Consider the following 15,606-nt stretch of genomic DNA (forward strand, 5'->3'; position numbering starts at 1 on the left):
CAATAACCGTTTCCAGTCTGGGATCTACACGAAGACAGTAATCCTCTAGCAGAGGGATTAGAGTTTGATTTACAGTTTATAAACCAAAAAGAAAGCCATTGGCTCATGTCTGCACCTCTTTATTCCACAAACACAACCCTAATCCTCATTCCAAAGCTTAACTCTACCAGCAATCCTAATCCATCAATCTCTACCTGCCTCAAAAGAAATACAAGCCTGCAGACTTGGGCAGAACAAGCCTTGAATTTTTCCAGCAGCACTTCTAGACTGAACACTAGCAGCAGTTCTTAATTTCTTGCAGGCTTGAAACAGAGCACAACCTAACGGAGGGAAAGGATGGTAAATTAAAGTGGAAAAAACACTGAGAGAAGGTGTAGTTGAAAATACTTTATTCTCAGTGACACCTACTTTTGAGATTTTTTAACAGGTTAGCATTTATATGGCAGGCTTGGCTTTTCAATAGGAAGGGAATGAATCAGCCCATTACAAAATCAGGCCCTATATAAATGTTCATCCAGAAAAGGTTTACAGCTTTTACTCATTCACTTGAATTTGTGCTTTTACTGAACGAAGAATGTGGAATTTAGCCACATCTTTATTATTTGTGAATGTACATTGAGCTTTCTTCTGATAAACCAGTACTTTATTTCTTTACCATAAGTCATGCTTTCTTCTTGTTGTCAGTTCTTAAAAAGTGCACTAGTGCATGACTTAGAGGTGTTTCCAGACACCTGGCTCAGCTGGGGCAACAGCTGAGAAGTACAAACTGCCCCTTTTATGATTGTGGTTTGTTAGCTTCAGGACACACTGCTTGGGAAGACTCACTGACACCAGTTTAGCAGAGGATCTGCATGTAAATGGCATGCAGAGACGGGTGATGGAAGAAGAAAACTTCATTATGTTGGCTCTGGTTGCTTAGAGAGTGATGTGTTCCTTGTGATCACCACTCCAAGCAAATTACTCTCGATTGTCTTAATTCCATTAAAATAAAACATGTGTTCTCAGATTTTTAGAGGGAGGCTTAAAGCATTTATTTTTATAATTGTTTGATTCAGATTTTGTACCATCCAAGCTCCTGCATCTAGAGGGTGAAATTCTCCCACTGTCACATGGTGGTATTTTTGCTTTTTGTCCGTAAGTGTTCCATTGGAACTCTGCACGAGTCTCCCGTAGTTGTTGACAGAGCCTGATCCATCAGTGTAATCCACTCCTGATGCATCCTTTCCTGTAACACTCCTCTCACACAGGGGCAGGAAAGTCAGAGAGCTTTTTTGTGCTTATGATTTTCCCCGTTCTCCCTGGTGGATTTTCTGTTTCAAGGATTGCACAGCTGAAACTTCCTTTGTTGCCAGCAGTTGGAACAGAATTTGAGTGCATTTATGTAAATGACGGAGGAAGAAAAGACCAATTTTTGTATTAGTTCATATGGACATTTCAGGTGTGAGTCGAGCAGGTCATGTGCAGAAGGCACGTCTTGGCCAAACCAAGCTCTGAGACTCCTTCAAATTTAAAATCTAAAAACCTGAAGTTACTTGGGCTTGAGCCAAGAAACATGTTTCTAACTATTTGCTACATGGTGCTCTGATAACGGCGAAATCCAATCAGTGGAAGAAACTAACAATGTCAGTAAATGGTACTTCAGCATTCATCACACAGCCAACAGTTACGTAAAGAAAATGGGCCATTACAGCGTTATTATTAAAACCAGCATATACCGTGTAATTTTATACCGTGACAAAATTATCTTTCTCAGGGCCACCTGATGCAGTTGCATTACTGCAAGTGGAAAACACGGCCCAGTTGTTCATTCCAGCCGACGGTCGCCGTTATATGCGCTTCTTAGCTCCGTGTATGACGTCAACAGCAACTTGACGTCGAAGCCGGGACGACAACGGTCCCCAGCGCCCAGCAGAGGGCAACGGAGACCCGCGGATGCCGCCGCCGCCTCCCTCCCCGCAGCCGCGGGGCTGCCCCGGCGGAGCGCTCGGGCAGAACCCGGCGCTACCTCCCGGGTCCCTTCCTTTGAAATCAGGGGGCGACGCGGGGATTTACGGGCTCGGCGTCTCTTTCGAAAGGAGCCACTTTAAAATATACTTCTAATTAAGCACAGAGGGTTGAGCGTGGAATGATGAGCGGAGAGAAGGTGACACAACCGACTTGTGCCACAGCAGCTCATAGCTCACGTTGCAGAAATCCACCGGCAGGCCCAGGCTTGACTGTTTCGGTTTTTTTACAATACCTACTGTTAATACAGAAAAAAATTACGTGAAAGAAACCAAACTTCTTGATTTCTTTGATTTCCTTCATGTCCACTACAGCACTAAGAAATACAGGTTCTTGTTCTAACTTAGCAGTTTTATATGAATATGTGAATATGATATGAAAAAATCCCACCTGAGACCAGCACAAGAACCAGGGACAGTCACTGAGGCAGGCACTTCTGTGCCAGAGCAGGTAATGTTTATATCAGTCTTATGGCACATAAGTATCGTTTTCAGCTCAGTACAGGTGTTGTTCGTATGAGTGGAGGTAGCAAGAGATGGCTGAAACCCTTCAAACCTCAAAACTACAAAATATGAGCAGGAGTTAAGTAGTTCCAGTACTTTGTATCAGAGTAATTTTTGCTTATAAGGCACTGGGGAGCTGTACTGTGAGGTTTCTGAGGACTAGCAAAATATAAAATTTCAGCTCTGCTTTTTAATAAAGTGCTGCTTCAAGTGGAAGGTTGGACTAATGATCTTCAGAGGTCCCTTTCGACCAGCATTGGTATACCTACACTTTGATTTCTGAAAGAGTCATTTTAAGGAGCAAGACATTAAAATCACAATCCATTATTCAGTAAACCACCGTTCTTTTGCTGAGGGTGCTATTTCTCAAAGCCAGGCCAGGCCAGAATTCATATAAGCCACTTTTTCCCTGAGATGGAGTGATTGCATATCCTATTTTAAAGTGACTTACGTCAGCAACAACAGCTGCCAAGAAGTCACAACCATCTGACTCTAAGGGTTGCTCCAATCTTTTTGACACAATAGCTGATGCAGCCTTCACTTGAACAAACTGGACTGTAAGAAAAGGACATGAAAAGCATAGAGCAAAAATTGGTCTTTGCATAATGGAGTACTGTCCACATAGATTCATCCTATTATCACAATGGTTGGGGATTATTTTTCACCTAATTTCCATCTCAGGGAACTTTGCATGCTCTTATGTGTACTTATCTAGTATTTTAATTATATGATTCCAAAGTGCTTTCCAGTCATAAAATACTCCATGGGGATAGGTCATGTGCCTATTATTTCAGTTTACAAGTGGCACGGTAAATTATTTCCAGTACCAGTAGTATAACCCAGCCATGTTGATTCCCAGTGCTTCCTGAATCCTTTTCCCATAGGCATTATACTGCAGTGGCAGGACATAATTTTTTATTTTATCTTCCATACGCTGAATCCAAATACATTGAACAAAACTGAAGGATACATGGCTACTTAAAATGACATACTCCAACTGAGAATTAAATCTGTGAGCACAGTTGGTTTTGTTAGCATTAAATTGCATTTGCCTGTGGATGCTGTGTTTGATTAAGAGTAGGGTAGTAGCATCTATTTTTAACATTGTTATCAAATTTAAATAGAGAGTCTGTATTTATCTTTTTCACTATAATTAACATTGAGGCTTGAGGCAAATCAAATCAGCCAAACAGAACAATTGCATGCATAATGCACTAGTTGGTCTCAGAAACCTCATTTCAAACCCTTTTAGCTGAGCAGGAAAGTTATTTGGGGACTTGCTCATGTTTGTTTCCTCGGTTTGGGGGGTTGAGGATTTTTTGGCACATTCAGAGCTACTGCTTCCGTCAAGAAGTAAGCATAAGCATAAAGACAGCATCGGTAAACAGCACAGAAAGAAACAAAACTCTTGTGAAGGAGGCATTTTTTCCTAATTAAAACAACAAATTGGGAGGCTATGGCCCAAACTTTCTGACAAAGAATCTACAGCCTTAAGGAAGTGCTAGAATCCATTGGCCTGAAATTTGAAAATCCTACTGTTTCTCAGGTGGATCTGGATGCTTAAGTTCAATTTGAACATTATTTATAATGAGGCAGGTTTAAATTAAATAACTTCACAAGACCTGAGCATAGGACATGAGACTACGGCCATCATTCTGAAGACTCAGAACCCAACCGGAAGAAGAGCAGCAAGCGAAGAGGATTAGGTAGGATGAACGTTGCAGCTCCTGGTTAGCTAGTGAGTATTTGCAGTTCTGCGGTGTTGTTATGCCTTGACAGGAGCTTCTGCTACTACTTGATAGAAATATGCACAAGAGAAGAAAGACAGAATGGGATGGATGAAAAGAAGGTTAAGGAATGTGGAGATGTGCAAAGAGACTGCGATTCAAAAAAATAAGGGTGCAACAAATCATCATAGGTTGTGAATCGGAAGAGATCACATTGCCTCGTTCCTGTCGCCTTGCCCAACCTGTTCTTAAAAAACACTGGTGGTGGATATTGCCCAGCTAATATCAGTGAGCAGTCTATTCCCATGCTTATTTATGCAAATTCTTTGTTTCTGTCTAACTCATTCTTCCTGCAATTATGCTCACTACTTCTTGTCTTATCTGGAATAAGACCTGGGATTGTTTAGCCTCAAAAAGAAAAGGCTCAGGGGGGGATCTTATCAATGTGTATAAATGCCTCACGGGAGGAAGAAAAGGAGATGGGGCTAGACTCTTCTCCGTAGTATCCAGTGACAGGACAAGAGGAAATGGGCACAGACCGAAATACAGGAAATTCCACTTAAAGATAAGAAAAAACTTTTTCATTGTGAGGGTGGTCAAACACTGACACAGGTTGCCCAGAGCAGCTATGGAGTCACAATCTTTGGAGATACTCAAAACCCCACTGGACATGGTCCTGGGCAACCTGGTCTAGCTGACCCCGCTGTGAGCAGAGGGGTTGGACCACAGGTACCTTTCAAGCTCAACCATTCTATGATTCAGTGACAGTGAACAAAGAAATCAGTTATTCTTGTCCTCTTTCCAGCAATTTTTATGTATTTCAAGACTGTTTTCCTGTTTCCCGTGAGAAACTAGTCTAAAGAATCCCAATTCTTCAAATCGTAGATCAAAGCATCTAAAATTCAGAATATCCCTGATTTCCTTTGGCTCGTTTTCAGTTGATAGTTCTTGAAATGGCTGTATCAAACTGAATATAGTATTCCCACTGAAGTCTTACTCATAGTAGAGTAAAAGGATTACTGCATAGGTCTTACGTATAATGCTCCTGTGTATTCATTTTAGTATAACTGGATTTTATTTCACTATTTTGTTACTGGTTGGTTGATCAATTTATGATCTAGGATTACCCCAGAACTCCTGATTAACCGTCTGTTCCTGAGCTTGTATTTATACAGATGATCATTCCTCTTGAAAATTTTTCTCTTGCTGGTCATTTCATTCATTTCAGATAATTTATGCAACTTGCAACAATAATCTCATAATGGAATCCTGATACCCCGTGGGCTTTCAGGCCCTCCTAGCTTGATAATTTACTAAGTACACTTGTTATTCCATTATTTGGGCCATCAGTAAAGATATGGGACAGTACTGAACTTGTGAGTTAACCATTAGTAACCACTCTACAAGAGAAACTTCCCAACTCTTTGGGACTGTGGAGGTGTCCTAATTGGACCATATTTCCTTAGATAGTAATGGGAAAATCACAAGAGACAGGATCAAAGGTCATATTAAGTGCAGATATACACTATCATCCAGGACTGCTAGACTGTCGTAAGAAGAAAAGGTATTGATTCAATCTTAAATTTATTATGTTAACTGTTTCTTAACAATTTGTTGTCTTGCAGGTATTTGAAAGTGCGTACTTTGATTATTTTTTTCTATTCTTTCTTCATTTAAGAAAAGGCTCTGACTGATCTAAAATTCCCCAAGTCTTCCTTCTTTCCCTTTTTTAAGGCTCAGGATGGTGGCACAGATTCATCAATATATAGAGAGCTATATCCTTCCATTGATTTCACAGACATTGGAAAACAACAGTAAATTAGAAGCCCAAATACTTCTCCTGCTTTCTGGGGCCTTGCTCATCCTCTGTCAGTTTTCAAAGATCAGTACTTACTTCTCCAAGGTTATCACGTCTCCACCTGGTCCTACCGGATCAATGACATAGTGTAGACTCCTGCAACAACAACACATGCTTGTAATTTTTCCCTTCAGTAATTACTCAGAGAGAGATCTATTTCCTCCTACATTATATATGGTGTAATGGTGTATATGGCAGGCCTGTGGTGCCTTGATAAATGAAATGGTGCCTTGCAATTCTTTGTGTGCCTTTTCCCCCGAAGAGGTAAATGACTATTTATAAGTAGTTTATAGGACATTTTAAAATTTTGTTCAGGAATGGCTTTGACCTTTTCTCAGAAACATCTTCTGGTAAAGCTGAGTCATCTGTGTAGCTACATATCAGCCATAGTGTTATAGCTCTCTGATTTATCACACATAGTCATAGATCTAGGGTATAAAGCTATTATAGATATACAGTATATATATTGCTCAAATATATATATAGTAACATAATTCAAATGCCAAACAAAGTGAAAAGCATGTTAGTAATTGCCAAGCGTTACATGTGGCTCTGATTTCACCTTGGCTTCTCACTGGCATTCCCCTTCACAAATGCAAAACCTGACGGACTCCAGTGTCAACACTGACAGAACTTCCCTGATTTGTCTAAGGTACAGTCTTACATCAGGTTTTTTCTTATTATTTCCGTAAAATATAGAGCTTGCTTTCATTTATCTGCATATAAATATGATCATAATCTCTTTCACAGTAGCAGTTTAAAACATTTTACACGTATCAATATAGTCAGGCTATAATACCTCTGCACAGTAGGGAAATACTACCTTTAGTCATATATGTAAAAGTGAGGTAGAGAGAGATTAAGTTATTTATCCCAGGCCAGGCAGATAGGACAAGGATTCAGAGTTTCTGATTTTCAGCCCTCTTTTTCAGTCTCATGTCTATGTTCTTTCCCTAGGTTTTACAATAACCTACATATGATTGCACAAGAAATACAAAGCCAGCAATAAACACTTTTAGCCTGTGTATAGCAATGATGATCATCTATCCTTGTTATTCAAGTATAGAACATATAATCTCACAGGGCAATAAAGTTCTTTTAATCTTCTGGTTTAGCCCTTTGAGAGTCATAAGAATTCTAATTACCGGTACACTACTTAACTGCACCTCAAGAGCCTGAAGACTGCAAATTCTATACATGACTTTTTTTATCCACAAGCCATAGATGAAGGAAAAGCTGATAGTGTTTTTTGACCTAAATTATCGCCTAGCGGCTAGAGATTCTGCTCTTGGACGAAAAGGATTCAGTGCCACTCTTAGAACTTCATACATCCCTCGTCTCCTCTTAAATACTGATGTGTTTATCTGCAGTATGAATGCAACTTTACATAGGGCTTGTAAAGAACCTTACGTAGGTTCTGTAAACATGAGTTCTATTAGAGAGCAGTGGGTATGTATGTCAGTAAGGTTTTATTATGGCTCTATATGCCTGCTAGAATAACTTCACTAGCAGCGTTAAAAATAATAACCTCTCCAGCCAGCATATCTGTGCTGGTGAATCTGGTTGAGATACAGCAAGGCTTACAGAAAACCACTCTTACTCTTCCAGCTCATGTCATTTGGGAAGGTGATGCAACGGTCTCTGGAAAAGCTCCTTCAGATGGCAATCTCTGTGTCTCATCACAGGGCTCTGCTGCTCTCAGTATGGATGAGCACATGAACTGGATTCCTTACAGTTGAAACAAAAACAGAAGATGTACTCCAGGACTGCATCTGATGTGCTCCAGTTGCTAAGGGGTCTGTAGGACAGAACTAGATCTAATCTTAAATAAAGCTCCTGCAATGTGCATAGTGCAGAAGCTGGATCCTCAGCGCCAGCTGTTTTGTTCTCCAAATCCTTTCCTATTGTACTGCACTTCTTGCTAATGTAGGCATGGTTGGCATTAGCGTATTCATAATATAGAAATGATCTGATTCTGCATTGCTTGGCAACTCAGAATGAATGATGCTCAGGTAAATCCTGGCCCTAAAAAATTAGGCTGCTTCTGTTCAATAAGGGCCAGGTAGGTTTACTGCTACTCTGGTTGCTGTTATTTGGAGTCCAGTTTCATAAACAGTATTTTAGTAGGTTATTCTGCATTGGCATTAGTTCCCTGAATTCAGCTCACAATATGCTGCACAAACGCTTGTGGCTATACAGTGCAGGCATGGTACAGGAATAGAAACACGCAGCTGGGAAGGAGGAAATGATTATTTAAGCTGGCTTTAGCAGTGTTGTTGCTGAATGTCACAGCATGTCAAACCTTACTCTGAGAAGTTCCCTCTGGAACGTCTTCTGGGGTAAGGAAAGGAGAATTTGACCCCAAATTGATTTATTGCATAGGCTTTTGCTGCAACTATACAAGTACGTATGCTATTTAAAAGCAGGTTAGTCACAGTATAGAAAATAAAGTCAACTAGAGTGATCAAATAGAAATATTTTGTATTAAAAACGTGATAATTGAATGGACTACTAAAGCATGTTTTCCATCCCAAGCTGGTAATGCTTAAATCCTGGAGTGCTGAAACCACTGGCTTCCAGGCTGATCAATAATGTCTCATTATCTTATGTTCTATTCCTTAAACATCTCATTCTGTTATTGTTCCTTGTCTTTTGTAATGCTTCTAAATCTCTGGAATCTGAATAGACTTTATGCTCTGGTTTTGTACAGTACCTAGCACAGTGGGGCTCCTTATCCATAACTAGAGTTCCCGGGCATGACACTAATGTAGACAATGCATAATAATGAATAAATATCGTATAAAATAATAAGTGCCATGAGAAAGGGGAGCAAGAGGAAAGTGATTTAAAAAAAACCTAGGGAAGGTTAGACTTTTCCTGCATTTATTTCCATCACATTCAACTGATAGAGATTTTTGCACTGAATAACTAATACATTTCTTTTTCATAGGAAAGCTAAAACCAGGCTGAAAAGTGACAAAAAAGAAATTTATAACACTTCAGTACTTGGCAACTATTGCTATTCTTCAGGTGTTATTTGATGCTCGGCCTCAACAGTATTCACAGCACATAAAGTTAGTTATGCAAAGAATGGAATACATACGTTTTGCTATTTTTGCTGTTTTACTATCAAATTGCTGCAATACTAAGAAACTGAGTAGTCATATTCATAAATAGAGACAGAAAGTATGATAAATCTTGAGGAAAAAGCTAGATTCAGTGAACCCTAATAACATTACAAAGATAACTGGATGTTTTTGTTTCTGTAATAGTAAAATAGAAAAAAATCAGGGAAAATAAAGCAACTTCCAAGAAAGCTACTTACAAAATTGATTCAAATTGGCTAAATGGTATCAGAAAAAAATAGACTTTAAAAAAAATTTATTTCTAAAAGACATCAAATTCCAGTGATCCTAAAATTTTACTTTTCATCCTTTCTAAAAGCAAAAGTCTTGCTTTTTTTTGAAATGTGAACTATTTTGCTCTTAAAAAACCCCAACCTAAATTAAAAGTAAAGAAAGGGAGGTAAGCTCTTCCAAAGGGTAATAAAACCATTAACTTGCTCAGACTGTTTTAAAATCTTATTTTGCTCAATATATCTTCAATGAAGCTAGAACCACCAAGATGAAGTTGTCTTTGAAACATTTCCATAGAAGCCCAAATTGCGACCTCATGCCACCTTAATAAAGACACATATGGTTGTGAGGAAGCCTGTTTTAGAAACACCTACCCTGAAACTTTCTTTGATCAAATGTAGGTCTAGAAAGGAAAGTCTCTTGTAAGGCAAATGTGCAAAAGCCCATCCTTGGGAAAAATGAGTCTGTTGTGTAGGTTGCCTTGATGCTTTCTGGAAAATGGGATTAATGCTTAATCAGCCCTTAATCAATAAAAAGACTGAAATGAGGCTTTGGAGCAAAAAATACAATCTACTTTGTGAAGGACTTTCTGTGTCTGAACTGGTCTACTCTGTACACTTACAAAACCACTGGAAAAGCAGCATGCCTAGGTGATCAGATGAGGAACAGCAAGTAGAATCTGTTTTACATTAGCTGTGACTTTTATTACAATGGCCATGAAGAGCAGCCTGTCATTTACCTTGGAGAAATTACGGATTACATGTGGCCTTGGTATACTACAAATAGCATTTTGACTGATGAAGGCAGACCAACAACACAGTAAGGAATCTTTTCATGTGTGTTTGCACTAGCTTGGTAGTCTGCAAAGTGAAATTTGTAGTTGTAGAATAAAAGAATTGTAGGCAGTCAAAACATTCTCATTTATTTTTGCAAATGGTCTCATTTGATCTTAACAGTAAGTGCAACAGAGGGAAATCAATACATTAGCCATAAGCCGTACAGTATATTGCAGATGTTAACCACATACACATTGCTTTGAAGGGAAAACGTTATTGTTTTCCTATGTGCTCAGTGAAGCTCGGTGAAGTCAATGGATATATTCCCATTGGCAAGTAAGAGGTTTTTATGGGGAAGGAGGAAATACCAGAGTCCCTCTTCCTTTAGAGATAACAACTACAGCTGCCATATGAAAAAGTTATTTCAGTGGAAAGAAAGCTAAAAATAAATTTAGCCAAAAATTCTTATGCTGAACCGCTTTCCCTGCTTTTGAGAAAGTTTTGTTTTCTTGCCAAAAGCTAATATTCATGCCAGTGGTTTTGTATTTTTCTGTTATAAAACACAACATACAAGTATTTTTCAGAGTATTTAATATTGAAAGTACATTTACAGGTACTTCAGAAGTGTTCTGGTGGCAACTGTTGGCTGTCACAAAAAAATCTCTTTTTATCTGCTATATTGCCAATTAGAAGAGCCTATTGTGTTACTTTTGTTCTGAGGAGGTTCCTTCTCAAAGCAGGCTTTTCAGAGTGTCTGTTTAATGCATAATATAACCTCTCTAAAAAGCACACAAAAGCCTTTTCAAAAAAATATTTCAGAAGACGAAAGTAACTCAAGAGCCCTTCTTGCATCATAGTTTATTAACCATCTCATACAGTTGAGGAGCTATCAGGTTAGTAAATATGCAATGAAGCATAGGTAAATTAAAGAATCTGACTGGAATATTGTAGAAGCCCTGATCCACGGATGTGATTTAAGACAGTAAGGGTATATCATCATGGATTTATTATTCATATTCCTGTATTAGTAGGAACACATTAGAACCATCTGAGTTATAGAAACAGGCAAATCAGTTTGTCCTGTCTGCAAAAGAACAGCTTGCAAGAAAACCAGCAGGCACAACAGGAGGCCAGCCTGACTGAATGGGGAAAACCTAACTAAGCTCAAATGCAAAAAGGAAGCATATGGAAGGCCTAAGTGGGCAGGGACTACCAAGGAGGAATACAGATGCACTGCATGGGCACACAGGGATGAAAATAGGAAGGACAAAGTGCAGCTAGATTAAAAACTGGCAAGAAGTATGATGGGTAACAAGAAAGGCTTCTATAGTTACTTTGGCATCAAAAAAATGACCAAAGAAAACTTAAGCCCACTGCTGAGTGGGGTGGGCAACCCTGTGATGAAGGACATAGAAAAGGCCGAGGCCTTTTTTGCCTCAGATGTTACTGGAGGATCTGCTTTCAGGCCTCCCATGCCTCTGTGTCTAATAGCAAAGTTGTGGTACAGAAGTCCTACCAGTGGTAGAAGAAGACTGAGTTAGGGACTACTTAAATAAGCTGACATACAAAAAGTCCATGGGACCAGATGGGATGTATCCAGAAGTGCTGAGGGAGCTGGCTCATATCACTGCAAGGCTGCTTTTTATCATCTTTATCACAGCACTTGACAATCCTGTAAACAACTAGACTGAATATACCTTGAATAAATAATAAGGCAGCAAAAATTATTTCCACTCGTTGTCGGATAGCTAAATAAGTGATGGCTCAACCTGTCAGTCAAAAGCAAAGCAGCAAACATCCATACTATAAAATTTCCACCAACTGCCCCTATGAACTCATATCTCTAATAGCAAAAGAGGAATGAGCTGACTATAACAATATCGTGCAGGCAAATAGGAGTGCTTCCAATATGTTATAGGTGTATTCACTGCCAAAGAAGATTTTTCTGATGTTTGTCTGGAAGCTACCAGGACCATGAAAGCCAAACAAACAAAAAAATGTTCCAGGACTTCTTAATCACAGACATTTAGAAATAAAGATCCTCACACTCTCTACAGTGTCATTTCCAAAACTGGTATCATTCATCCCAGGAAGAGTTGTATGTTTGTCCAATCTATCTAGTCAATTGTACTTCCAAGTATGGAGTGTTGCTAAATTGTATCACTTCCCATTAATCAACATTTAAACTTGAAATCAAGCTGCGGGCAATCAGGTAACACTGAGCATGAGAGTGCATGACTAATTGTCAGCCTATGCATTTCCTTACCATTAGCTATTGACAATGAATTGCAAAAATGCAAAATCCCTTTTCCATTTTTTTCCCCTATGCTAACTAAAGCTGACAGACTCATAAAACCACTGCCCAGCTGTGAATCTATGGAAAACTCACCGCATGTAAACAGAAAACTACCCAAGGGGAAAAAAACCCTGATCAAAGGGTGAACAAGGGCAAAGCAAAGTTTGTCCTTCAAATCCCTGCAAGGAGCTCTGAATTATTTTAATGGTAACCCCATGCACTGCACTAGAACACTGAACTATTTGGGAAATGCATGCAGAATAGAGATTATATTGCAAGTGGCAGTGATAAATATTTAGCAAATGATAGTGCAGACTGCTCAGAAATAGAGGAAAGAGATGGGAGCAAAAATAAAGGGTAATGTTTTAACCCATTGAGATGTTCAGCTCCTAGTCTTAAACCAGAAAAGTTCTGAAGCTCGTGCTCATCTTAAAAGTTGTTAAAGTCCGATCAAACATATTTAATTTATATATCTAAAGTCATGCATACACTTAAATGCTTTTCTAGACCGGATGCTCAGTACCTTCCAAAATCAAGGTCTTGCCTGGGTCTTGAATGTTAACATTTAATAAGGAGATTTCTCATTTCTTTGGGTCCTTTATTCACATGTTTTGTAGCATAACTAATATATATGAGTAATACACTAAATGGAGAAATGTTGTACGAGAGAGAAACCAATCTTTTCAAAGAATGGTTTGAAAGTAGTGCTGTTCAATAGTAGTTAGTTTAATAATAATTGGTAGATCTTTCTATTTGCGAGTTGAAGAGACTAACCTCCCCAGTAGTCCATCCCTCTCTGTCAGCAGAGGCTTCAGTGCTCCCAGCCAGAGCGTGTCCAAAGGAACTCTTGATTTGGCATGACAAAGGCAAGCAGAAACCTCTGGCAGGGGAGGGAAATTCCTAAAATGGATCTGCCACTGAGAGAACAGACTCATTCTGGAAATCTCTGCCCTCAGCTGCTAGTTCCCATGCCCCAGCTGGAGATTGCCACTCTCCTGTTGTGTGACAAATGCCAAGTCAACTGTTCATGGAGCCACTCTAACTGAGTGGGTGGAGTCCATAAGAGGGGGCAGGACATCTTTCTTACTGCCATTTTCATATTGATCCTCATTTGTTCTTACAAGACAATATTAATCATCTTAGTTAAAGTCTTTATGGGTTTCTCAGATAATTAATTCAATGTATATGTAAAAATCAAATGCTTACATTTACACAATGAAATGAAGGAATAGTACCACTGAATAAGGTGTTTATTTGCACCATCCAGAAAACAATGACAAAATATTTCAGGCAGGCAGGTGTGTACAACTGACAGCTAGAAGAGATTCTTCTACCTAAGGAGAGTTAACTTCTCAAAAATCTGCCTCGCCTCCCATCTTAGCAAATCTCAGCCCCAAATAATTCTCAAATTTCTTTCTTCCTTAAGGCTTCACACATTTCTCTGTGAAAAGGGGAATGCTGCAGCTACTGCCACTAAGACGCCTGCTGCCTGTGACTCATTACCTAACTAAACTACTGGCCCTCTGCCTTGCTCATAGTGCTAAGCAGGGAAGAGACAGAGGAGAAGAGCAAAACTCAAGAATCTCTTTTAGCTGTCAACTGCCAGCTTCCTTGCAGGGTCACAGAGTGATTTCTCTCCAGAAGCTGCAGCAAGGATTTTACCAACCTGACAATTGAAAAACCTGAGGCTCTTGCTGCTCCTCAGCCTTCCCTTTAGGCAGCTAAAACTGAAAGAAAGACACATCTTGCTTTGCACACCGGGAGCTTTCAGAGACACAAAATATGTCTCATTGCAATCACAGCTCTGCTGTGCATTCATTTTACCTGAAATTTCACAATGCCTTCTCTACTTGGGCTAGGCTTCATTTTATGGCACTATAAATGTATTTCATTTACAAGTGAGAAAACAGCACTATGTTATTCTGCTAGGAAACAAGCTGTGGACCAATCCATCCCTGTACTGCATTTCTGTGTATGTTTGATATGTCTTTGAAAATATGTGACATTGTGCTTATGGGAAAATCAAGAAGAAAGTAATTCAAAAGAGATATATTTATTAAAATGCTGAGAAGCCATTTAAACCCTTCTCTTGCCTAGTACCTCCAGGAGTGATCTGAATTACTAGCATTACTAGCATTCTGCCGATGGCATTGACTGCTACGTACAAGAATTGGGCAGGACAGTGCTACATTGGAAGCTGTAGGCCATTGACAAGGCATAGCATTTTCAAAATAGGGATCTGTAGCCAAGAAAGAATAGTGCGTCCTTTTGCATACCTGCCCTGGGGAAAATGTTAAGAGATACTAGCATCTATTATCAAATCAAACAGAGTTCAGTTCCAGTCATATCGTTCCTATACTATTTAAGCGTACTTAAGAAAAAAAGCAACAACATCAGAGGTCAGACCTTATATTTGAAAGAAAAATCTTAAACTGCATTCAAAATAATATAAAGCCTGTCTAGAGACATTTAAAAAAATTGATCATTCTTTTAAGAAGGAAGGGTAGATGGAAATAAATAAAAAGATGAGAAAATTGGTTTTCCAGTACTGCGTAAAACTACTTACTCGCACGCACCATTAGTTCTCAAGCTATACTGAAGATGTTCTTTCAACAAACCAAGCTGCTCACAAATGGCTGTATGCACGATGGGATGCTTTTTGTCTATGTCCATTTCTACTTCAATTTTATAAGGAGTGGGACTTCAGCTTCTGTGAACAAAAAAAAGCTCTGGAAACCTGTGGACAAGTGGCCGGTAAGGCTGGGAAGGGTGTGTAGCAGTGAAGAGTTTGCTGGTACATTTTCCAGCGTTGCCTGGAGAGGAGAGAGAAAGTATATACCCTCGTATCAGGAGGTGCTCCTTTCTGTATAAATATTTAAAATCATAATGAGTCCTGTGCTATGGTGTTGAGATTTACTTTCACCGCTAGCTGATAGACTGTAGCAACTCCTGCCTGTTTGCACCATTTATTAAAGTTACTCCCTCTTGGGAAAAGCTGTAAAAGCTTGGGGGATACAGGCTTGGTTGTTATCACTGCGTCTGTGGTGGCTGGCTATAACCTCCCGCTGCTTTGCGGCTTGTGCTGC

The 15,606-nt window shown here is 39.3% G+C and overlaps 1 long non-coding RNA gene across 1 annotated transcript; it reads right to left on the bottom strand.

Annotated features, from left to right (window-relative positions):
* Positions 1 to 436: 436 nt before the first annotated feature.
* On the bottom strand, positions 437 to 15,437 carry LOC140655732 (uncharacterized). Its single transcript, XR_012043838.1, has 4 exons — positions 15,319 to 15,437; positions 15,097 to 15,230; positions 6,129 to 6,188; positions 437 to 2,239 (listed from the first exon to the last, which is right to left on the bottom strand). It is a non-coding gene; the product is annotated as an uncharacterized lncRNA (long non-coding RNA).
* Between the last annotated feature and the right edge of the window lie 169 nt (positions 15,438 to 15,606).

Source organism: Ciconia boyciana, chromosome 8 (assembly GCF_034638445.1).
Source record: "Ciconia boyciana chromosome 8, ASM3463844v1, whole genome shotgun sequence".
Lineage (NCBI taxonomy): Eukaryota > Metazoa > Chordata > Aves > Ciconiiformes > Ciconiidae > Ciconia > Ciconia boyciana.